This window comes from Ambystoma mexicanum, chromosome 1q (assembly GCF_040938575.1).
Source record: "Ambystoma mexicanum isolate Mex_15411 chromosome 1q, UKY_AmexF1_1, whole genome shotgun sequence".
In the NCBI taxonomy this organism is placed as follows: domain Eukaryota; kingdom Metazoa; phylum Chordata; class Amphibia; order Caudata; family Ambystomatidae; genus Ambystoma; species Ambystoma mexicanum.
Window position 1 is genome coordinate 844,965,274 of NC_090922.1, and position 26,359 is coordinate 844,991,632.

A 26,359-nucleotide genomic window follows, 5' to 3' on the forward strand; every position below is an offset into this window, starting at 1 on the left:
TCCATATTTCGACTCTTACAAGAAGCTCTAGGTGTGCTATGTTCTCTGAAGTCTATTACAAATGAGATTCATACAAAGAAAAATATTATAAAGTATTATTAGGAATGGGGAATTGGTAAACTGAGGAATGGAAGATGTGAAAATCAGCGAGAATAGGCCAAGGACACTATAGAAACCAAATACGTTTGTTGAGTTTTTAATGTGTTGAAGGCATAGTAGGATCGAGCTCTATAAAACGAAGAACTATTGAATTAAATTCTGGTTTCAGGCATTTAATTTACAAGAACTATCCCACTTTTGAAGCTTCTAGAATGAAATATGTTAATGTCGGAAAAGCTATTTAACAACCAGTCTTTCAAAGATCAGTGTGGATAGTTCTGCGCCGTTGCCACCCACGTTCAGTGCAACAGACGTAACATCCCTTCCATACAGTTCATTATTTCCCACAGTTCTGCTCATTTCAGGATGCTTCTTGTGTAAATGGCCCGGAAGTTACACAAACTAGCTTGATATTCTTTGTCTTTAAAACACACTATAATAACCTATACCCCCAAACCCCATAACCCCTGTCTGTCACTGCCAACATGCTGCTCTTCACCATCCTGCGGCTGCCGCTGCCCTCTGTCCCATTTTTATGCCAGGGTTCAGCACATGTTTGAGGAATTGACACCCCACCCTCCATCTTCTCTGCTCCATGTTTCATCATGAAGAATTTGCTGCAGGATTGCAGCATCACTTATAGTGAAGGCCTGGTGCCACATCAAACCCTCGTGAGTTTTTGTCTGGAGGTGGAGGTGGGATTTTCACTGTGGACTGTGGGAGAAGAGTGTGGGGCTTGAGAGAGACCTCAGGGTAAACCTCTGGGTGAAATGAGCAGGTAGTCTAGCCCCTGCCCAGACCAATGCCCGACGAAAGCCTGACACACACGTTCTTATCCTGCCCAAGACAGGCCCTGCCATGACGGGCACAATTCCCAACAGGCTACTGAGCATGGTAGAGTGAGCTTGAGGCATCTCTCAGCCTGCCAACCAACATGCTAAGCAAGGCAAAATGGGTGACTGCGGACCCACAATTCAAGAAGCCCTTTCTCTGAACCCTAGGTTCTTGCCTCTCATAAACCTGCGTTGTTGCTAATGCTAATTGGCTGGAGTCTGCAGACTGCCCAACCCTTCCCCCTCATCTGCCAACTCCCAGATGCTTGTTTTGCTGGACATGGGATTCACTGTATCGATGTGTGACAGGGAGGGAGGGATTGGCAGGTGCAGTGTGAGATAGTGAAATGGGACCTGTAGCAAAAGGCCAGTGGTGGGGGTGCAGCGTTGAAGGTTGTTTTGCCTTGATTGCATGTTATTCAGTGTGCATGTCTTCTGCATGTAAAGTATAGCCGAGCCCTCAACTGTAGACAGGGCCCTAGGGGCTGATAGACTATTTATAATATCAACATCCCCTCTTGCACTGCATCCAATCGAAGACAGCAGAGTCCCACGAAAAACTCGGCCCAACTGTCACACAGTCACTGACATAACAGCCATCTCTGCGCATGAACACAATGCTTTGCATCCTTTTTATTATGTTTCAAACTAGTCATCTCTGCTAGAAGTTGAATAGTCACCCAATTCTATTCACTATTTGCATACAATGTAATGCTCTTATTTCCATGCTTGCACAGACTGCAGTCTTCCGAAGGCCCTTCCACCACCACAGGGCTTCTAAGCCATAACAATGGCACTAGCCGATGTACAAACAGCAAATAACATAACATAAAACTTAAGAGGTTCACAGAAGGCCAACTCACAAGAATGAAGGTGTGCTAATGGCTAGTTGAAAAGAACAAAGGTTGAAAGAGGAAGTGAGTTCACAATTCTCTTACAAGTTTGGGAATGTAACAAAATAGGTTGGAAATGGTAACCAAGAGTAACATGGACACTGTCTTGAAATGTGCAAGGGGCTGGGTGGCTAAGACTACAGATTTGGCTCTCTTATTCTTTAATTCTATGCTACCTACTTGCACTTCTAATAAAATAATTTATCATTATGCGTTAACAAAACCAAAATCTCTTCCCGAGAAGATTGAAGCATACAATAGAGAGAAACATGGACAAAAGGAAACCATAATACAACCAAAGGCTATATCGCAAAGTAACATAAGCCTCCATTAATCAATTCCCCAATCCAATCCAATCATAAAATCCAACACATTTACAATTTAATCCACATGACCCCTATCCAAGAACTAAAACCCCTTAAGCAACGCTGCACCCTCGTTTCCATTGTCTCCTACCACCCTGGGAAATGATGTTTTGAACTTCTAACCCCAACAATTGGACTCTAAATAATCATACGGGAATCCTCTTCTCTATCTTGGGGACATACGTAACATTGATATAGACTACCCAATAAATACCCATACCTACTGCTCACCACATTCCTCGGATTCTACTTGATATGAAGGCCAAATAGGGAACCATTCCATTTGAACATCCAGTGAAGACTCATTAAGCAATGACTTCTCCATCCAATAGAGTTTGGCTTTTAAGAGCTATTCGTTTTTCAACGAGATGGTGGGTTCCTTCACGATCAGAGCCAAACAGACCCTTGCTAAGGGAAAACAGTGAGGCATGTGCGGCAGTCTCTTTGTCCCTCCCACTGGAAGCAAACTAAACAAAAACCAATCAGGGGCCTTTAGTCCACTCCTTCCCATACATTTCTTTCATCTAGGAGAGCACTTCCGACCAAAACATTTGTGCAAATCTGCATGTCCAAATGTGAAAATAAGTGCCATTTTCACCACAACCTCTCCCGCATTCTTCCTTAACACCTGGGTATATTGTAGACAACATGTCTGGGGCAACTGTCAACTATGTAGCAACCTAATGCCATGCAGCTTAAACTAGGCACATCTGTATATGTTTTACCACATTAACAGGACCATACATTTTCTGAGATATAAAATCCTAGGTCCCTCTCGCATCTAATCCTCAAAACTCTGAGTCTGGGTAAAATCACCACTACAATGCACCTATACAGAGATGAAATCAGACCCCTATGAGCAGTCTTGAAATATGCAGGTTCCATTTTCATTAGAAAAGGAACCCTTTAAGTTGTAAATACTGCAAAATTGATAAAAAACAGTCTCCAGGGCCAGAAAATCAATTAACCTTCAACCTTTCTATAGCGTACCCAAATTCTTGTGGCCAGCTTAAAACCAGTTCTGAAATTCTTGAGAAATCTCAAACTGTCCCAAAATGGGGGCGAGGGCGCATAAACGGCCCAAGGGAGAAGGCCAGCACGCCCTCCCTTGTTTTCTCCATATCTCTCACAAAACTTCTAGCACTGGTTCTTCCAATACTTGCTTAGGGATGGCAGAGCACAGTCCCTGCAGCCATTGTCCAACCATAATTGGTATCAACAAAAACGTTTTCATAATGGGTCCATTGCTTCTCAGTCTTGGGCCTAAATGATCACACAAAACTAAGTTGTGCAGTTAAGAAGTAACCTTCAACATCTGGAAACCCAACCCCCCCAGAGGCACCTGGAGAAATCAAGCGCTTGTATGGGATCCTGTTTTTTTGTTGTTGAAACTTTATTTAAAACGTAGGCAGACATGTTACATTGCGCCATAGACGAGCACTGTTACAATCACAAATAGGCAACAGTCAGTAGTAGTGGTTCATCCTCAGCGACATAGGTCCGTACGCATTGGGCATAAACATAAATACACCAAACTGCTCACCACTCGTGATGTGATACCTCCTCAACCTGCCATGGTTTGTGAGAGGTAGTCCCGCAATGGCCCCCAAATGTTCTTTGGACTACATATAGGCACAAGAATTGCAATATATCCCTTCTCCCTCTCATAAGCATGCGTTAATTTCTTAAGCCATTCTGTACAAGTGGGTGCTACTTTGGATTTCCAGTATTTCAATATGCATTTCTTGGCAATGATACAGCGCTCATTAAACAATCTATGCACAAGCACAGAGACCTTACTGATATCACCCAGGAGGTACTTAGGAGGAGAGAGCACAGTGGCTATCTGCAATATATTGTGCAGGACATCCGCCACCTCCTGCCAAAAACGTGCTATCAGCGGGCAGTCCCAGAACATGTGAAAGGTGCACGCTCCAGCTCTCCCACACTTCAAGCATGCGTCACTGACATTCGGTGTAAATCTAGAAATGCGCTTCGGTCTGTAATGTAACTGGTTCAATATCTTAAATTGCATCAGTCTAAACCTCACATTGAGTGAGACGTCCCTTGTCAGTAGACACCATCTCCTCCATTGGGTCCTCCTGCATCGCAGTGGCCAGATCCTGCTCCCATTTCTTCCATGCCTTGTTCACTGATGGCGGATTAGTCTGATTCAATAACCTTGGGACCAGCCTCTTGGCATCCCCACTCAACACCACTGCCTCAACACACTCATGGTTGTCCAGCTCCAGTGGGAACGAGGGCCATCTAAGGCAGACCACAGCACGCATCCTGAAGTATTGTAATGTTTTTATGGGTCTGTTGCCCAACTTCGCCACAAACTCCTCAAGCGTCACAAACCGCCCACCTGGAAATAAATCCGGTAAAATCATATCCTGCTCGGCATCCCAGGACCTCTGAAAGTCAGAGTCAAATGCAGGGGGAGCCCCGGGTATTTCCACAGGGGCACTGCTCCACTATACAGAGCCACTATATACCCAATCTCTTAAATACTGGAGACCACGCATTCACAGTTGTGCATACCGGGTCGTATGTGCATGAGTCCTCATGCCAATCACTAAAGATGATTGATCTCAAGTATGTAGGCGCCGCACTACAACACTCCAGCGCCGGAGCTGGTCAACGCCAGTGACCCGCATATTGTGCTTGCGCAACAATATAATACAATTCAAAGTCAGGTGCCGCCAGATTCCTCTGCACACAGGGTTCTGCCAAACCCTCTCAACGCATTTAGGCTACTCCTGTTTCCCGAACAAATCCGATAGCCAAGGGCCAAAGTTTAATAAATAAGACTCGCCCGGGCATGATCGGGACTGTACTAAAATAATACAATAACTTGGGGACCACCAGCATCTTAAGTAAAGACAATCTCCCATATTGAGATTTAGGTAATCTGGCCCACAGCTGTAATTTAACGGGCAGGAAATTTAAGTACACCTCGAGATTATCTACGTACAGCGAACAGTTCGATCAAGCCACACAAAATGCCCAGATATTTAAACCCAGTTGGGACACACCTGAACCCCAGCTAGTCACCTGGCTGTGGTGTATTATCCGTGAGTGGGAATAACTCAGATTTTACTGCATTGATTTTATAACCGGAGAAATGTATAAATGTGTGGAACTCTGCCATCACCAGACCCATATTCCGCTCCGGTTCTCAAATATATTATAGTGTGTCATCAGCGTATAATTAAATGACTTGAGGCTGCCCAGCTATTTGGATTCTTCTATGTCCATGCCTGTGCCTCATCAGTCATGCTAAAGGCTCTATCGCTAGGGCAACAGCAAGGGAGACAAGCGGCACCCCTGCCGTGTCCCACGTCCCAACCAAAACTCCTGTGATAGCGTATCATTAGTGCGAATCCTGGTGACTGGATTGGAATACAATAGCCGCACACAACTTATAAAAGAAACCCCCGTACCACAAATGCTGCAAAACTCCAAACAAGAATTTCCAACACACTGAATCAAAGGCTTTCTCAGCGTCCAAGGAAGCCACGACCGCCCTGGCCTTCAGGTTTATCTGCGATATAACACAGAAAAGTCATCGTAGATTAAGCGTAGTGGACCGGTCCGGAATAAACTCAAACTGATCCGGATGTACCAGCAATGACATATATGGTAACAATAGAGTAGCCAAAACCCTCTCAAACACCATTGCATCCGCGTTAATCAACAGCCTGTACAAGACCATTTCATGTGGTGGTCTACCCGGCTTTAACAATACCGAGATTATAGCCTCAAAAACATCTGCAGTAATCGGCCATACTCTGACAATTCCTCCGATAGCCTCAGAAGTCTCTGTGCCAGTATTGGCCTGAGCTCCTTATACAGCTCAATTCCGAACCCATCGGATCCTGGGGCCTTCCCTGACACTATTGCGTTGCTATTTCCTCCACTGTAACTGGTTGATCAACGGCCGTACGTGCTTGTTCCGCTAATCCTGGGAGGGTAATGTCCCTATAGTACCCATCCATCTCCTCATCCGGATATGTATAAGCATACATATATAGGGCCACATAGTATTCACGGAACTCCCTGTTTATTCCCTCATTTGAGGTTAACGCATCACTGGTAGGCTCCCTGATTCCGGCTATGTACTGTGACCCCCCTTTCTCCCTGAATTACACCAGCCAGGAAGCATCCTGGCCTATCCATCTCCCCATATCTACATGCCTGGGCCGGCCTAACCATGCATCAGACGACCTTATCTACCAATTCCCGAAACTTCAACAGGCTCCCTTTTATCAACCCCAGAAGTGCCCTGTCATTGAATGCGCCATTGTCATTCTCAAGCTGTCTTAGTTGCTTTTCTACCTCCCGTAACTCCTGGCAAACCTTCAGCAATACCCCCCTGCAACTAAACTTTAAACGCCTCCCATACCATAGCTTTTCGAGACACCGATCCCTCATTCCTTTCAAAAAACCCTTCAACCTTCTCCTGTAATGATAGTAGCTGACCAGTGTCTAACAACACAATGGGATACATCGTACATAATGGTTGAGGTTGTGGGGTGAGATGACCCCTGGATCTAAGACATAAAAAGGCCAGAGTCAGTGAGGGGACATGCCCCTCAGTAAAATGCCTGCACTGGAGTAATGTGCAAAATGAGGCCCTTGCCAAACAAAAAGGAGTGAAATTGGGCCTCAAAACTTGGAGAGGCATAAACATGTCAATTGCCCGGCCTATGGAAAAGACACATGGCATAAGTTGCCAAAGTATGAGCAATATGATGTAATCTCCTCAGAAACTACATTCCACAGAATCTAAATGGGATGGCAGCATTGTGAGCTACAGTTACAGTGAAGCCGAGTGCATTTCGACAGAAATGTTAAAGGAAATGTGTAAATCCATTTTTCCCATTATATTAAAGACATGCTCATGAAAATGTGTGAAAAATGTGAAATAGATGAACTTGAGTTCTGTCCATCATGAGCCCATCACAAGAGGAAACAATAATTTGCAGAATCTATAAGGAGATGTTGAATTACAGCAGAATGAAAGCTTCCCATCCGAAACTTCACAAAGTGACATTTAATTGTGCCTTTAAATGATACTCTAAGCAGCCAGATGTACAACTAAAGTCTCAATATATATTTATGTTGCCCTTCTGTAACCACTGTGTGAGGGTTTTACATGTTGAAATTGTACAATTCTAAGAGTTGATTTAAAAGTAAAATGCTTGCAGCGAGGGCCGGGGGGGGAGGGGGGGGAGCAGGCCAAAATCTTGGTTTCATTTCTCTGCTGTGGGTCTTCAAATGTGAAACTAGATTTCAAAGCCTTTAGTCATGGGGATGAAGTCTGGTTTCCCTTCAAGCATGGGTGCTTGCCCTTAGAAATACAATCTTAAATTCCAGTGGAGATCGGATTTGTAGTGGGGCCAGATAAGAAGTGCTCTGCTCTCCAGCAGTTTACGATCCAAACCACTTAGGCTGCAATAAATCTAGCAATTAGCCCTTGAAGCTTTGGGCTAATCTAAACAAAAGACTCCCTCTTGAAGTCACAGCCAGTAACAGATCCATCCCAAGGGTTGGGGACAGAGTTGAGGAGTAGTTTCACTCCCATTGTACAAAATGGGAGATATGCTTTTTATTGTATAACTTTAGCAATTTTGATCGCACAAGATTCATGTTAGGATTTTTGAAAAGGTGAACGTTGACCGCTTCCGTTCAACCAAAAACTATTTTGGTGGGGCCCTACACAATCCAAGTTATTTGAGAAAATATCATGGGGCACTCCTGGTGTGACTGAGAAATATGAAAAATTGAGAAAACATGCAAAGGGTGATCAATATTTCGTCCATCGAACGCCAGATTTTTCATGAATATAGTTTGGCAGTAAATGAGGGAAAACTGTAGCTCTGCTATGGAATAACCTACAAACTTCTAAGTAGGGTCATTTGATTCGCAATAAAATATAGAGTGTAAAAATGCTTTCATCTGTGTCCAAATATGAAGATTAAGGGCATTTGTCAAATGGGGAGATTTCTATGTCCCTAAGCCAGGCCGAGCCCTCCTGTCAGAGTAAGTTGATGAAGCGGCCCCCTCCCCTGGTCTCCCCAAACACTCACACCTTCTCTGGACCAATCAGTCCGCAGATGGGAGTAGACTTTTGAACAGTGCCCAATCCCTTCTGCGAGAAAGATGACACATCAGTGATTTCATTTGCCTTATAAATAAGTCACGCTGCCTCAAATGCGGACGCTTCTTCCAAATCCGGAGGTGTACAGCTACCAAAATCTGGAACCATCCCAGCAGAGGGAGGCCTAGATCTTGCAGTAGAGCCACGGGCTGTAGTAGCTGGATAGGGACCCTTTTGGAGGACAAAGAGAATCCTTGGCTGACTCCTTGACTGTCCCAGCAGTGATGCGCTGACGCCCCCTGGTGTCATTCAAGCCCTCTCCTGTAAGTAAAGACATCCCAGCAATAGATTGCATAAGCCATATCATTTTCAGCATTGCCATAGAGACCCCTCCAGTGTAAAATCCCTTTTCCTCATTTGCCTGTCCATTTAAACCATTTCCCATTGTAAAATCAGGTATTTGTCTGTGCATTTAAATCATTTTTCCATTGAACAATATCTTCTCTCATTTGCCTGTTAATTGTAGTTATTTTCCTATTGAAGAATCCTTTGTGTGCATGTTTATTTAAGTCATTGTCCTGTTGTAGAATCCTTTGTATGTCCATGCAATTCAGTCACTTTCACATGAAAGAATCCCCCATTGCTTGTGTAGATCCTTAGTATATTTTTCTCAGTAAATCAATTAATTTCCCCATTTATTTCATGGGATTTGGGATGGTGGAAATTAGAAACCAAGTAGCCCTTCCCAGTGCATTGTGAATTGTTATAAGTTATAAAAGTGTTGCCCAAAGAAGGAATCTACTTGTGAGCTGAAAAAAAGAATGTTTCCCTGTGTTTAAATTGTGCACTGCTAAACGAATTTCAATTTGCCACTGTCATTTCTCTTTGCATCTGTTATCCTATGTCAAAACCGATTGCCCTTTTGTGCGCTAACCCCTTCCCCAAAGCTTATCTGTCAAGTGTCAGCATCAGTAAAAACAAATTCCCATGTGTATATTCTTTTCCCTGGATATTGTGCTTAACCTCCATAAATATTTTTTCTTATCACTTTCCCTATTGTGTGCTTAAAGCAATTTTCTCTTTGCATTCCCTTTTCATTGCTCATGTGTTGCCTATACTACAAAAAAAGATTTTCTCCTTGTGTGTTGACTAGTATTCCCTAAAATCCCTGCCTGTCTTTCTAAATATAAGCAGGCACATTCCTAGTCTTTCTATTTCTATCCCATAGTCGTGGTGCTGAATAATTAAAAACCTATGCTTGCACTGTGCTCTGGAGCGAATCGCCACATTCTTTGCTTGCTCCTCATATTGTTTCTGTAAGCACCACACCAAATCCGATTTTTACCTTGTGTTCCCACTCCTTGCTACTGCCTTCCATCCAAAACTGACAAGCCTAGTGGATGTTTGGGGGGGTGAGGGTTGCTGGGCCTCAAGTACCGTTTTGTGTGCGCATGCACTTTCCTGTTGGTTGCATTCATTGTCTTGGTGTTTTGAACTGTTATTTGATGTTAGTGGTGAAAGAAGTAAAGTTAATCCTTGTACTGTATATATTTGAGTTTTCTCAGTGCGCTGCTTGACCAAAAAGGACCCTACATTTTGTGTTGCCACAACATTGGTGGCTATTGTGATTGAATGATTGATTCGGATTTCATATTAAACAATAAAATCAATAGAATCTTTATTGACACACACCGGCTTGGCGCCTAGTCCATTGCGAAACAAGGTGCTGGTGGAGGTTGGGTGCGAACCGGGTTGGAGGCCCCCTTAAAAAAAATCTGGTTGCAGAAATGACAAAAAGTGTTTTATTGTGCGCCACATTCATTGTAGGAGAAGGAGATTCCCGACTTGTTTGTGCCGTGTAATTTATTGTGACAAGGCGCAACGGGACAATCTCACACTACTGATAGCTCCATGGGCGAGTGGTCGGAGAGCCTCCTTGGGTGGATCTTACAATTCTGCACTCTCGGCACCCACCACGCTGACACCAACCAATAATAAATCCTGGACTGCACGTCATGAGCGGACGACATATATGTGTAATCGGCTACCCCCTGATTCCGGTTCCTCCAGACATAATCTAGGCCTATCTGGGACATAAGCTGTCGGATCGTATGTGCGCCCCCAGACAGTCCTCGATGTGTAGTTCTCGAATGGTTCACTGCACAGTCCAGGTCAGTATTAAAGCCCCATCCCCACACAATCGGGACAGCGGCCTCCCTCATAAAGATCTCATATATATTGACATAAAATTTGAGGTCAACATTTGGCCCATATGTATTGACCAATCCCACCCTTCTACTGGACAGCTTCCCCCAGACTATCACATATTGCCCCTGAGGATCTATTCAGCTTTCATCTACTTTGAAACACAGTGGCCGATGTGCCAATGTGAGCACTCCCCTCACCTGTGATGAATACTCTGTATAATATCGTTTTTGGCCCCACTTAGGTGCAAACCCTTTAATCAATGGTCCCTGCGCATGAGTTTCCTGGAGCATCACGCCAAGACCCTCAGTGCCTCAGCAGGGTTATTCTGGCCACGGTCATTCCACATCAATATTACAGTCACACAAATAAATCCTACTAGGCACATAAATTAGCTCCCTGAAGTCCATGCTGTATAAAGACAGCAGTGGTATCATGTAGGCAGAGTCAAGAATAGGCGAGTTGGAAGACAAGGTGGGGCAGCACAACCGCAAACTTGATCTTGAATGTGAAAAAGGTAGTAGAAGTGAGAAGAGAGGCAATAACAACGGCTCCCTCTAGGTAAAAAAGTTTGTTGAAAGAAAAAGGAGTATTGTAGAGATACCTGTAAATCCCTCCTTGACGCTATTGTTAGCAAAGATCAAAACAGATTCTGGAGCCTCATAGGGATGGGAACAAGTGAGGGCCAAAATCAAATTCGGTGTAATATCCCAGAGTGAGCTTGGCATCTGCATTTCTCCTCATTGTACGAAGACTCCAGAGTCTTTTTGGACAAAAGTCAAACTGGCACAGAGATCAAAATGGGAGACCCCTTATTTCTCACTTGGTGAAGTCGTCACTGAGCTTAACAGCCAAAAGGCAGAGAAAGTATCCGGACCAGATAAGCTGCCGGTAGATTTTTATAAAGCTGAACCTCTGCAGCAAACCTTGGCCCATAATCATGGACAAAGGCCAATATTGTGCCAATATATAAAAAGGGCGGGAGGGAAGATCCCACAAATTACCATCCAATATCATTCTTGGATGCAGGAGGGAAAATATTCACCAAGGCATTGTTGACCCACCTGGAGTTTTGGATGGACGATAATAATGTTCTACATCACTTACAGGCTAGTTTCTGGGCAAATATCAGTACTATTGATCAATGCCTTAGGTTGGGTCTTAAATGTGACAAGAATGTAATTTTAAAAAAGATGAGATTATACGTCGCATTTGTGGACCAAAAAACGTCTTTTGACAAGGTACCAAGGGTGCTATTGTGGAATACTTTGAGAAATATGGGGATCGTGCTTGCCCTTCTTAGGGCAATACAGAGACTTTATAACAGGAACAAAGCCGCGGTAAGGTGGAGTGCCGACAAGAGGGTCAAAAAAACAATACTTATTCAAATATGAATGCGCAAAAGATGCGTACTGGCCCCAAAACCTGTTTTTCTTTTAATTAATTGCATTATTTCTAAAGTTGTAAACTAACTGTGATGCACCAATTTTGGCTGGGGGAAACCTGTCCGATTCTGATGTTTGCAGACGATGCAGTTGAATTGTCTCTGATGCCATGTGGCTTGGGAAACCAGCTGCTGGCTTTTGAAGACTTCTGCAATTGTCCATCAATGTAAAATACCAAAGACATTGATTTTTAGGAAAAACACAACCAAGGGGCTTAATGAAATTAGCTCAAAATTGACAGGGGAGCCTATTGCACAAGTTAAACAATATGATTACTTGGGGGTTCATTTTACAGAAAAATGTAATTGGTCTCCCCAAGTCACTAAAGCAGACATCACACTTAATAGATATGGTAGAGCTATTGCAACGTTTGCTCCGGACTATGGTAATAGGGCTGTTAAAGTATCTTTAGAAGCCTATTCTGCACAGGTCAGGCAAGCAGCTTTATATAGTGCGGAATTGTGGGGAGGAACAAACTGTGACAGATTGTTTATCAGTGAAAATAAAATTATTAAAATACTTTTGGTTCTCCCCTATAGTACACTTAGCACTCAGGTTTTTGTAGAGGTCGATACGCAGAGAATTGGGTTCCTGTGCGGATAAAAACCCTCTCCTTTATTGGGCTAGGGTGTGGTCTTCCCCAAGACTTGCTGTGTAAAGATCTGCGATTAAAAACATCCTCTCACAGGAGGGAGGTCACTCGCTCCCTTGGCTGAAATATTTGAAAGAGGTTTTATTCTCATTTGGCTTCTGTGATTACTGGCAAAACCCTCAATTCATTGATAGTGGTGCTAAATCAAGGATTAAGGCAGCCCTGAAGAATAATGAAGTGAGTGTCTTCCTCAATGATATTTTAAGCGGTGAGAGGGGAAGAAGGTATTGGGAGTTGTAAGAAACCTGAGGGTATTCCCCCAAGTAGATGGTAGATAGTAGGTGGCCAGGTGCTCTCAGATCCCAACCCTGGGGGCGGACAAGTGAGGGAGGATCACCTGGGTAGGGGAGTCTGGGGTTATGCTTGGGGGAATACCCCAAGTGAGATGCAGTACTATATCAGGGACGAAGGCGAGGAGGGTGAAGTCCCAGAGGCTTTTGTAGGTTGTTCCTCATCAACCTCCCTTACACCCAAAGAATCTCTGTTATCCAAATCAAACCACCCCTCCATATCTGGTAAGTCCCCTAGGAGCCCCCCAAACCCTGTTGCACTCAGAAATCACCATTCACAGAATCCCTGTTTTCCTGTTTTCTACCCGAATACTCCCAATCTTTCTTATCCACGTCCCTCTGATTCGTCTTTCCCAAACTCCAAGTCTACTCTGACAAAACACTACCCTTCCCACAATCACCCCTGTTCATTTCACGATAATAATCCCAGTGATTCCTGTTTGTCTCACAAACCCTACCAATCTCACCCTTCTGAGATTACCAACCCCCCCTAGTACGATGGCTATAATTCCATATAACACCTTTTCCCCATCCTACCCCATAGGATACTTGGAAACTCTACCACCCACTCTTTTGACACAAACACTTACTCACACCTTGACAGACAATGGACTAAAACCAAAACAGTTTACCTGCATTGTCCGGGAACAAAGGTCAGGCAATCGACCAGAACCATACACACTCGAAGGCCCTGTACCTTCCCCACAGGGATAAAAGGTACAGCACAAGAGCACACAACGAGCAAGGCCAAACAAATGAGGGGACAGCTATTCCAGACCAGCAGCTCAAGAGGAGGAGAAAGGCAGCGAGACCTGAAAGGACGACGAGGAGGGAGTTGCCCTTGCCCTTTTCAACTCAAAACCGCGAAGCCTCGATAAAGGAATTACAAAAGCGGAGAGTACAGCTGGCGTGTGGTGTGACAGGTGTCAACGGTGTACAGGGGTCTCCCGCACGGATACCACAGGCGAGGAGGCACGCTGGCTACCGTGGTACCGTCCTTGACTCCAGAGGCAAAACAGACCAGCGGGTTCAACACAGCCGGTGAGTCGGAGAAAGCCGATAGCAAACCAAACTGTGTTGAGCCCAAGATTGCAAGTGGCAACATTATGTGTGAACAAAGAACCCGTGTTTTGAACTTATGAGAAAACTGAGAAAAGGGTCAGCTGCAGACTGGTCAGGTGCTGCAGGAGTGTTCATTCGAAGGGCTCTGGCTGGCCCCTTTGTTTTGTGGTGAAACTACAAGTCCCAGAAGGCCCCAGGAAAGGGCAGCGTGAGGGCCAGAGTGGTCCTACAAAGGTCACATAAAAATCCTTTGTACACTCGAAAGTCTCTGACCCATTGACGAGAGCTTCCTGAGAAAATACTGAATGAAAGCCTAAGGCGATTGTGAACCCGACAGAGGGATGCCAGAGAAAAGCTAGGGGAAGTGAAACCCCGCTTTCCAAAAAAAGGTTGCAAATTAAGGCAAGTGTCAACCCGACGGAGGGATGCCAAGAGAAAGCTAGGGAAATCAAAACCACGCTTTCCGAAAATATGAAGTAAAACAAGAACTATGTTTAGAAACGTATGAACTGTGTTAACGATGGCCAAGTGAACCCGAGGGAAGCCAAGGGAAAAGCTAAGAAAGTAAATCCAGAATGTGATAAAACAACTTGAACTGTGAACCCAGCAAATGTGAACCCGGTTGAGGGATGTCTGTGAATCGGTGTGACATCTGATACACCCAAGAAGATTGTGTTAGGAGTGAACAGCCATAGTGAACCCGATGGAGGGAAGCCCAAGTTGAAAGAAGGATCGGAGCCCGGCGGAGGGAGATCAAAGGGACGAAGAGCAATCGCCCACGGTGCAAGATCACTGAAGGAACTTTTTGTTTGTTTGTTGTTTTGGTCCAGCAGGCCTTCTAAGGCAAGAGACTTTGTAGACAAGAGACTTGACTCCTGAAGGCCCTGATATCATTGAATGAGGTGAACCTCATTCTGGAGAGGTCCAGGAGTGTGCTGTGCTCTGAAGTCCCGCCTTGTCCCGTGCATAGAATGTGGGGAAGGGAGACCCCAGCCATACCATCCTGACTTATCATTTTGTGAACACTTCTTTCTTATCTGGTGAACATTATCCCACACTATTTTTGTAACTTAGTGTTAAGGATTGGCAATAGTGTTTTTTTGTATAAGCCCTTTTTATTGGACAAGATGCCACTAAGACTGCTTTATTATTATTTGATGGTCGTAACTTGCTCCCTTCTTAGCTTTAGGTTTAGATTAGGAGTTTTTCTCACCCATTCATACAGTTTAATAAACACTGTTGAACTGTTATCACTTGTGTCTGTCTTTACTGTTGCCACCATGAGTTCCATACAGAGTGCAAGCAGGCCTTTGGCTATAAAACCTATTTGGATATCGTTCCCAACATTTTCTAGGGCCTTGTATCTCAAGCCTCGATTTGGAACATTACCATTGGCTGAATTATTGCACAGATTGAATTGTGATCTCCCTAACAAATGTCCTATGTGCGAAAACAAGATTGGAAATGTAATGCACTTTTTATTATTTTGTCCATTGTATCGGAGTTTTAGGAACAGATATCTTAAGCCATTATTTATAAATAGATCAATTATAACTGTAAATGATGCCCTAGCACTGTGTATTAATACAAGGGATTTATTGGCATTGCATTCAGTTGTAAATTATCTAAAGAGTGCCTGGAGGGTCAGATCCCGTTTCATGGCCTAAGACTATTGGGGTGCTTAAATTGTGATTCCAACCTATGCATTCGTTTTTGCTATATCTGAGAAAATTAATGATCCTACTCACTTTCTTGTTTTTATTTATTTGTATTTATTTCTATTTCTCTTGATTCTCATGGGTCAAAAGAAGGGAGAAAAAAGAAATAAAAGCAGAGATGGAAGACTGGGCCCAACCAACAGGCGGCTATCACCGCTGCACCCTCTGGAGGTCTACCCCACTTGTATTTTAATGTACATTTTTTTATTTATAAAAGATGACTTAATACTGTGGAATGTGTGTGAGGTAAATTATATAATCCAGGTGTTGACTGAGAGGAGCATCTGGCAGCTCAGAGCCATACAGTGGGGGATGGAAAGGTGGTAGCCAGAGATGCGGGGCTGGAGAGACACAAGAAACCAATGTTGCTGACATAGGTAAGACGTGATATGAGAATCCAAATATAGAGATGACGTTCTAGAAGGAGGTGGTCTATTGTAAAAGAGGAGTGGGATAAGAATGGAGATTTGGGGATGCAGTCCAAGATGGAGGTGGTGGCGGACCTGTTGGAGCATCACAAAACAAGGTTGGATTGTTCATAGTCATCGAAGAGGGTGGAACCTGATAAGCCCAAGTCAGGCATTGTGACAGGCAGGTGTTGTGGTTCGCGCTGTCAAAGGTGGACGAAAGACTGTGTAGGAGGAGGGGGGAAGAGTGCAAGGGCTGAAGTAGTGGGGCTACATTCATTGTTGTGGGAAAGGTGGCTGGTGACAGTATTGTCCATCTTAAGTCCATCCTCTTCAGGACCTTGGAAAAGAATGGAAGGAGAGAGATGGGTTTTTGGTTGGAGTTGGAAGGGGAGGCTCCTTACTTTGGGAAAACCCACAGTGTTGTTGAAGCAGGCAGTATAGGTGGCAGTGTAGGTGGCAGTGAGGGGCGAAAGTTTAAAGAGTCAGTAAGTTGACGTAGTCTTTGAGAGAAAGAGGGTGGGTGAGGGTGCAGTGTTTAAAATTTTGTAAGGGGAAACAAATGGTTTTTGTCCAATTAGATTTATTTGGGAACTAAGGCAGTGCCATTTTGGAGGCTTTGGGGTGGTACTGCGATGACCCTGGGAGTGGTGACACCACCATCTATGTGATGCAGGCTAAGGAGGAGGTGCACAGGGGCTCCCCAGTCCATTATCAGTCTGAGGGTTACTTTTGAGGGCAAATTCCAAGGTAACCCCAAGGGTGGTTGCATCAAAGCCTCGTCATCTTTCCAAGTCCCCAGTGTCCTAATTGGACTACAGGTAGGGGAAATGGGAAGATCCCACGAATGAGTACCCTGGAAAAGAGAGGATGGTGGAGCTTAAGTGAGAGTGGGAAGGAGTGACGGATTACAGCATTCCAGAAAGTCTGATAATGGTCTTGTGTAGGTTCCCAACATGTTTGGTCAATTCTACTGAATCCCATAGCATTTTATGTTGTTTATTGAAGACCATTGAAACCTTGCCTTCAAGTTGTTTGTTGATCTGTCAGTCGTGACAACACACAGATGAAATCCTGAAATTCTGTAGATATTACATTTCTCCAGTTTCAGTCAGAACTGGTGTATTAATTTGTGTAGCAATGCACACACATGTTGTAGGTGTAACCCCTAATGAATTTGGGGTTTCCAGTTTTTAAATAAACATCCACTCCGGCACAGATGAATATACAAATAAATAAAACATTCATATACATAACAAATGAAATAACATGGTTCATTTACACCAAGGTTTGCACCAGACCTATGACGTAAACACACAGGGAAGGGTTTGGCTCAGGGAACACACGCACGATCCTACCTTTTCCTAGCAGGAGCGTCATGAATCCAGCAGAACTCCACCTGGATGTCTCTGAATTTCTAAATCAAACAGACACGAACTGTGCAAGCAGGGAGGGGGATGGGTGTTTTGAAATTATCCTCTAATTCTGGGCTGTCCAAATCCAGGCCTCGAGCTCCGGGATCCTGATGAGTTTTCAGGATATCCCTCATTAATATTCATGAGGAAAAATGTGAAAACCCAACATGGATTCGGCCCTCGAGGCCTGGAGTTGGACAACCCTGCCTAATTTGTCTAATCAGTGGACTAGCATGAATCTCTTGGGTGTAACTCCTTACTGCAGAAGCTAAAATGACACAAGTTAACATGCGTGCTACTACCATTCCTCCTGTAATTTGCCCGGGCTACTCCCTCTATCCAAAGTGCACCTGCAAGGTGTAACGCTCACCTGATTCTCGCAGAGGCGCCGGTCTTGACTGGGCGACTACCGTATCTTCAAAGGTGATGTGTAGCACCCGGTTGGCTCTTTGGGCTGGACCTCTGTGCACTGTATGCCTGACGTGTAGAGTAAGATGTCTTAGGTAAGTGAATGCCGAGCTCTCCATCTGCCTCGGGGCAGGGTGCTGTAACCAGTTTCTTCACTGGATAGGTAGCGCAGGCCTCTTGACTTCAGAGGACTGCTGTCCGTCGTTTACTGCACGAACGGTAAGTTTCGAGTCATTCAAATGTCTTTAAAGTCTTTAGTAATGATGTCTCTTTTTTTGCAGGGTTCCGGCAATGGCGGATGACGGGCTGAAGTGAGTTGAAGATGGAGCCCGTGTGATGAATAGAAGCGCCTGGAAGCACGTAAGTAAGCGCTTGTTGCCTGCTTCACTATGCGCTCTAACTGTCTTTTTATTTTGCAGGTACGAGTTTGGAGCGGCTGCAGGGTGCCGGAATACCCACTGGATTAGATGCGGAAAGGAGTAATGGCACGTGAGTATTAAAGTTCCCCAATGTCTTTAAACGCACCTTGTTTTGTCTTTCAGATGCGGGATGCAGCGCCGAAGGCCTCCGGAGCGTGCGAAGAGTTGGTAAACTTTTGTCTTTCAGATGCCGGAATGCAGTGTGAAGACCTCCGGAGCGCACGAAGAGTAGGTAAGCCTTTGCCTTTCAGATGCCGGAATGCTAACCTGTTCTTTCTTGTCTTTATAGGTGTTGCTGAAGACTGGATTCAGGATGGTAAGCCTTTGCCTTTCAGATGCCGGAATGCTAACCTGTTCTTTCTTGTCTTTATAGGTGTTGCTGAAGACTGGATTCAGGATGGTAAGCCTTTTTCCTTAGGCCCAGGACCGGATGCAGAAGACACGATGAGCGTTCTGCTGCAGAGGTTGCAGAATAACGCAAAGCAAGATTCATCCACCGGGTGTGGTTTAAATAGCCTCCTGTAGTGCTTAGATGTCTCCTTCCACAGCCACGCCTAAGTAAGAAAAGAGTTCCTGGTAAGAAAAGAGTTCCTGCCTTCCAGAAGAGTTCCAGTGTTCTGAATCTAGGGAGTGGCTCCAGCCCCACCCAACAGGAAAAGTAGTTCCAAACAGAAGAGGATCAGAGGCTCAACTGGCAGGCAAGTAAGCAGCATGGTCTGCTGAAGGTAAGTCCACCCAAGCATTATGAGCCCGGCGCTTCCAGCGCTGGGACTGGGCATATTTATGAGCCTGGTGCCACTGGCGCCAGGACTGGGTCCAAAAGGTCCCAATTGGGACTGGTTGGCACTCGGAACCTGGGTTATGGATCTGCTTCCAAGGGAGTTGGGAAAACCCTGACCTTTTGGAAGCAGAGATCATGACACAAGGGCGTCCTGTGCAAGAGTTCACTTATTTACAGATTCCCTTATGCTCAGGAATTCTTTTCTCAGGGGGCGATACCTGAGAATTACATTCTTGAGTTCACTCTCGATCCAGTGGTAGGATATCGCTAGACTGCTAATGGCAGATTGGTTTTGCCCTCTCTGGATGGGATTTGATAATGTCCTGAGGCAGCTTACTATTCTGCCCGCGATTCTGGTCTTGGAATTGTTGCAATGAAGGTCACTAATATGCCAAAGTTCTCCTGCTATGACAGGGAATGGCAACAATGCCCTACTTTCTTAATATCACCTATATGCCAATGTTTGCCTTCTCCCACATGTAACTGAGGCTATGCAATGCCCTGCTTCATTCCTATCACCTTTATGCCAACGTTCTCCTGCTTTGACAGGGAATCACAGTGATTCCCTACTTTAATATCACCTCTATGCCAATGTTCGCCTTCTTTCACATGAAACTGGGGCTATGCAATGCCCCGCTTTATTCCTATCACCTCTATGCTTGTCGGCATGCCATATTGCATTACTTTGTGAATAGTGTTCAGTTAGCTTAGACAGTTGATTCGCCTTAAGCAAGATAGTAAGAAGAATTAGAACGTGGTTATGTAATTTTTATTCTTTAACTACTTAGTCCGCTAACAAACTTTGCTCGCATTTAATTTACTTGACCAGATTTGACTGCCTTTTCAGACTTGAATGCACTGTGATTTACAAGAAAACTCGATCTTAAGGGAACGGAATTGATTGTATTTTGATTTACTTTTTACATTAGAACTTGCATCAGAAGTGTGCCAGTAATCTATACGCTGCGCACTTACCTGTAACTGCATTTACTTTGCGCCGCATTGCTCAGTAAAGCTTTTTAGCATCAAAGCTTTTCAGCTCGTTCAGGACTGAACGCTGCTGCTTTGGGAGAACTACATCTCCCATCATCCCTAAAGTCACTCAAAAAGAAACGTCAGGCGCTTCTGCGACAAAGCCGGTCTACGCCGGTCCACGGCATCCTACGGCGTACGGCCCAAAACTCTGTTCAAATTCCTCCAGGAGAGGTTTTGACCCGAATAAGCAGGTATGGGCTACCCAGATTTATGCGACTTATTAGCCAAATCTACAACATTACAAAACCAAAATCTAGTGCAAACATATGTAAACATCAGATTGGACTCCATGAGAATCCTTGTAATAACCTTACTGAAGCTCCACACACAAAACCCCACAAGGAGGAACCTCCCCCAAATGAAACCACAACCCGTGTCATCAAAATAGCATTGCTGAATACTAGATCCCTAAACAAACATGCACAGGATATTCATGACTATATCCTGGAAGACGACCTCGATGTACTGTGTCTCACTGAGACCTGGCTTCAGGAACCAATGGGGCCTACGGTCGACATCGCTGTGCCTAGAAATTATACCATCTACACCAATAATAGAGTGACAGGAAAAGGCGGAGGTGTAGCCATAATCGCCCAACAAGACCTCAAATTCTTCTCTGCTCCTACACAATGCACAGGATGCGAGATCCTGCATCTCAAATTGACCCACACTCCAAACGACTGTATCAATCTGATAGTCATTTATAGGCCCCCATCCCTTGTATCAGATTTCAATGATGAGTTAACCCATTTACTGAATAACCTGAAAACATCCAACACAGGGACAATACTATTAGGAGACTTATATAGATGGAGGGGCAATATCAAAGACCCTGATGCCATAAGCCTAGAAGAAGATCTATCTAACTGCTCTTACACCATAATAAATAAGGATCCCACAGCCGCTACGGGCAACCAGCCAGACTGGATGGTTACAAATAACAAGGACATATCCCTGCATATGGTCAGACCACCACAAAATTGAATCAAAGTTAGTGCTTAAACCAAAAGCAGCCAAACCAAACAATTCCCCGAAAATGGTCTTAGATAGAAATCTAAAAAAAATCACGTCAACCATCCTTTCAGAAGGCATCACGCAAATCATGCGTGAAACTAATGATGCGGATTCCTGTGAGGATATTATATCCACATACAACAAACACATGAATGTTCTACTAAACCAATATGCTCCTCTAAAAAAACAAGCACGTTCGGCCCAATATCAACCACCAAAAATGGTTTAATTCAGAAGCTTCAAAACTTAAAAAGGAAAAACCGAAACTAGAAAGGATATGGTTAAAAGACCCCACAGAAAGTAACAAAAAGAACTGGCCAATTGCTGACACTATATACAGGACTAAAATAACTGACCTAAAGAAAAATCATTATAACGAACAGATTACTACTGCATCTAACTCGACTGGGAAATTTTTTTCCAGATACTCAAAAACATTGAAAAACCTGTAGCACTATCCCCTCCATTTCAGCCCACTGAAAAGGACTGAAGCAGTCGAAACTGCCTTTCACAATAAAATTATCAAGGCAAGAGAAACAATCTCCAATTGTAAGGCAACTAACATCTCCATCCCAGACAATATAGGGGAAAACAAGATTGACTCACAAAGTCCAAAATTTCATTTTAAACCCATAACACTGGAAGATATGAATAAAACCCTATCAAATATTAAATGCACCTCATGCACTGAAAATGTATTGCCGCCAAAACTAATTCTGACAACGCTGCAATCTTTGCACCGTTTCTGACAAGAATGGTAAATGCTTCGTTTAGAGATGGCAATGTCCCTGCCGCTATCAAAACGGTCACGGTAACACTATTGCCTAAAAAACCTCAACTAAATCAACAAGACCCCGCAAACCTAAGGCCAATTACCAACTGCAACTTCCTACTAAAAATACTAGACAGGATTGCCACCGAACAACTTCAGGAATTTGTGGATGACAACAACCTGCTTCATCCACAACAAACAGGCTTTAGGACAGCCCACAGCACGGAAACCGCGCTATTGGATCTGCAAACGGAAATGCTCAGCATCCTCGACCAAGGTAAAACTGGTTTGCTGATCCTATTGGACCTCTCGGCAGCCTTTGATCTGCTGGATCATCGGAGGCTCTGAGAGGCCCTAGATCAATCAGGAAACTGCTCTGATGAGGCCATAGACTGGGTGTCATCTTTCTTGCAGGACAGGCAATCTAGGATTGTCTGGGGGAAACACTCCTCAAAACCAAAACCAGTTAACTGTGGAGTCCCTCAGGGCGCAAGCTTCTCCCCCTACTGTTTAATGTATACATGCGATGCCTATGCTCACTTCTGTCCCAACTCGGTATATTTTTCACCAACTTCGCTGACGACACCCAATTGGTGTTCGAACTTAGTGGTAATTATGAACAGGACAGCGAAAAACTCTCGAGAGTTTATAACATCATCGAACGTTGGATGAAGGACAACTGGATGTGCTTAAACGCCACGAAAACGGAGCTTATGATTTTTGGATCACCTTATGCCAGAAAAAAATTAAGTCCGCAATAAACCGCATTCAAGATCAAAGAGACACAAATACTTATAGCAGAAAACGTGAAAACATTAGCATTTATTTACATGCATCCTTGGGAGCAGAAGCCCACACTGCCTACCTTAAAAGGAACTGCCAATATCATCAGAAACTATTGAAAAAAACCAGACCCCTGATGAGCCTACAAAACAGCACAACAATACCAAGAGCTACAATTCTCTCCCAGTTGGATTATGGAAACTCCCTACTCCTAGGTGCAAGCAGCAAATGTCTAAAACAATGTCAAGTGGTCCAAAATAATGCCATCAGAACAATCACCGGCAAACCTAAGAGAGAACATATCACAAAAGACAGAAAGGATTTACATTGGCTGGCGATCGAGGAACGCATCACATTTAAAGCAATTACCCTAGTACAACGATGCTTATATGGAAAAGCACCAATCTACCTAAAAAAACAATTCATGTGGTATGAATCACACTGCAACCCTCCAAGTTATTCCTGCATAAAAAAGCAAAAGGATTAGGTAGGGCTTTCAAGACCAAAGCAGTCCTTACAAACTCCCTTCCGCACTGAGATTGGAAACTAACCATCTTCTCTTCAGAAAGCAACTTAAGGCACTTCTTTTCAAATAGGACCCTACCTTAGTTACTCAGCTAGCCCAACACTTCCTTCTATATGTTTTGTTTTATGTGGTCCTCGCCATGTCCTGTTTCCTATATTTTAGTCTGTCTCTTTGTAATGAGCTCTGATGACTGCGGGCTGCAGCGCAATATAAACATATAAATAAAATAAATAAATAAAAATAAAATATGCCAATGTTCTCCTCCTTTGACAGGGAATCACAGCGATGCCCTACTTTCTTAATATCACCTCTATGCCAATGTTCGCCTTCCTTCACATGTAATTGGGAATATGCAATGCCCCTTTTATTCATATCACCTCTATGCCAACATTCCCCTTCTTTGACATGGGATCATAAATACGCAATGCCCAACTTTCTTACTACACTACAATGCCAACGTTCTCCTTCTTTCACATAGAATAGGAGCGATGCAATTCCCTGCTTTCTTCATATCACCTCTATGCCAACGTTCTCCTTTTTTCACATGGAATCACAGATGCGCAATGACCAACTCTCTTAATGTCTCTACGTTGCAACGTTTACTTTCTTTAGTCTTACTCGTCTTTCATTTGCTCCGTTACCTGCTGTGACACTGCATTGATTGCTTATAATGCAGAGCACACTAACTCCCTTGTCTTCTTCGTCTTAGGTGCTGCCATGACAACAATGGTGAAGATGGGTCTCTAGCGGCAATTGGCTGACGAATTCAAGTACATTCTCCAGGATGCTCTTCCTCTAGAACTATGCTGCCAATCAGAGCAGAGTGCTTGAGATGTGGGCTGAATAAAGGCATGAAAGTATCCTGAGGAGTCTGGTATTCTGGAGGCAGAGTCTGTGGGACGAAGAACACTTAACAGATGCATGGTAAAGTCAGTGAGAAGAACCCTGCTTTTTGGGAAATGGTTGCCAGCTCTTAGGGAGTCTTCAGTTTTGTCAGTGGCATTCAGACATTTCTGTTTCTTGGTGCACTAGCCATGTTACTCTGCCTTTATACTGCACCAAATCACCACCGTAGTATAGTATCAGAGCACCTGATCCTCATCCGAGACACACTCGGCCTCATTACGAGGTTGGAGGTAGCCATGCCCTTAGGGCATGTCTACACCCAAACTCGGGTCCAGCACCGGGTCCTGCGAAAGGGGAATAACCGGGCCATTCCGACCTTTGCAGGCCCGGTAATTCCCCTTGCGCAGAACCCGGTGCCGGTACGTCCCCATTCCCATTTGAGCCCCCATAGGGCTCAATGGGAATGGGGAGGATGGTAGCAGCTGTACCGTTCATAACGGTACCGTTGCTACCATCCTGTTCTGCTCGCGGATGCTGCTCTGCATGCGTGGTCTGGCCAGGCGTGCAGAGCGGCACCCGTGGGCATAACTCTTAATGTGGCAGCATGGTAACAACGGCGCCGGTTGCACTACCGGCGCCGTTGTTGCCTTACCGCCAATATCGTAATGAGGCCCACTGTACGTTCGCTCGGGATGCTCCAGACATTAGTCTGCTTGGGGAATAGTGAGCAAAAGTGAGGAATGTGAGAGGGGAGAGTGGGAACAGAAGAGGTCTATTTTAGAAATCGGACAACAGGAAGTGCTTTGTGTGAGGATGGATGTGTGTCATTTCATCTTACAAGGATCATCTTCTGGAGAAAGTTATAGACTATAATATAACGTATAATAGTTCTTTTATAACATGATTAATACCGGAGAGGTTTCTAAGCACGAGGCCAGGATTTGAACCTGTGTTGTAATGCTTGTCTTGCTTACAAGACAAACGTGTTGCCCCTGAGCTATCCTCCCGGCCCAACTAGATATATGTGTCGCGATAGCGTAAGTAGTTTGGTTGCAAGGCGGTTTTGGAGATCTATGAATTAAATATCGACTAGTGTTGGGTGTGTGAACGGCACGAGAACGTGCTCCGGCAATCCTGGTAGATATATTCGCTGCAGCCATTTAAATTACTCTAAATATTTCCCAGATGGTACTTCTGAGATTGCCCAGTGATCTTAATTCACAGGACTTGTCCAAAAGTGGAACACTCAAAAAGGTGTTTTTTTGTGAAAGAGGGAGCGAGTGAAGGTAAGAGATTGTAAAAGTACCCCCTTCCCTCACACCCCTCCCTGCAAGGTTTTGGATGTCATCTGAAGGTCCGAGTGCTTCTATTTCCTCTTTGCCCACCTCGATCCCTCGTCCCCTCCGGATGAAATCAAGCACCGAGCATGCGCTCTCATTACACTAAACACGACTCGGTGTATGCGACCCTTCTAATTGTTCTCCCATAAACGAACACGAGAACGTGTTCTGTTATTCCGCCTTTATTCTCCGCCAGTCACCACCGTAGTCTTAAAGCACTGAGTCCTTATCCGTGGGTGAGAGCGAATTGTGACCCTGCCCACGGGTGGGATCACTTGTCAGTGGGTTACTTAGGCATCTGATTTAAACTTGCTTTTTCCCCACCATTGTCAGTGGGTTACTTATGCAGCTCATTTAAACTTGCTTTTTCCCGCCAACTTCCTACCTGTCCTTTCACCCTCTAACTTTAGCTGTGCAAAACTGCCAATATGGGGCATATTATGTTTTTCCAGGCATACAGACTTGTCTGCCGCTGGGATGGATGGACATACGAGTCTGTCTCAGAGTAATGGGATATGACAGGGCATGCAAGGTGGCGGTCACTCACATTGATGGCATGCAAGGTGGCGGTCGCTCACATTGATGGCATGTAAGGTGGTAGTCGCTAATCACTGATGGCATGCAAGGTGGCGGTCGCTAACCACTGATGGCATGCAAGGTGGTGGTCGCTCACCACTGATGGCATGCAAGGTGGTGGTTGCTCACATTGATGGCATGCAAGGTGGTGGTTGCTCACATTGATGGCATGCAAGGTGGCGGTCGCTCACCACTGATGGCATGCAAGGTGTCAGTCGCTCACATTGATGGCATGCAAGGTGGCGGTCGCTCACCTTGATGGCATGCAAGGTGGCGGTCGCCCATCACTGATGGCATGCAAGGTGGTGGTCGCTCACATTGATGGCATGCAAAGTGGCGGTCGCTCACCACTGATGGCATGCAAGGTGG

General features: G+C 44.6%; 1 protein-coding gene across 2 annotated transcripts in view; it reads right to left on the reverse strand.

Annotated features, from left to right (window-relative positions):
• Positions 1 to 26,359, reverse strand: part of NOS1AP (nitric oxide synthase 1 adaptor protein) — a 1,516,567-nt gene that overhangs the window by 16,974 nt on the left and 1,473,234 nt on the right. The gene's annotated exons all lie outside the window — the stretch shown is intronic.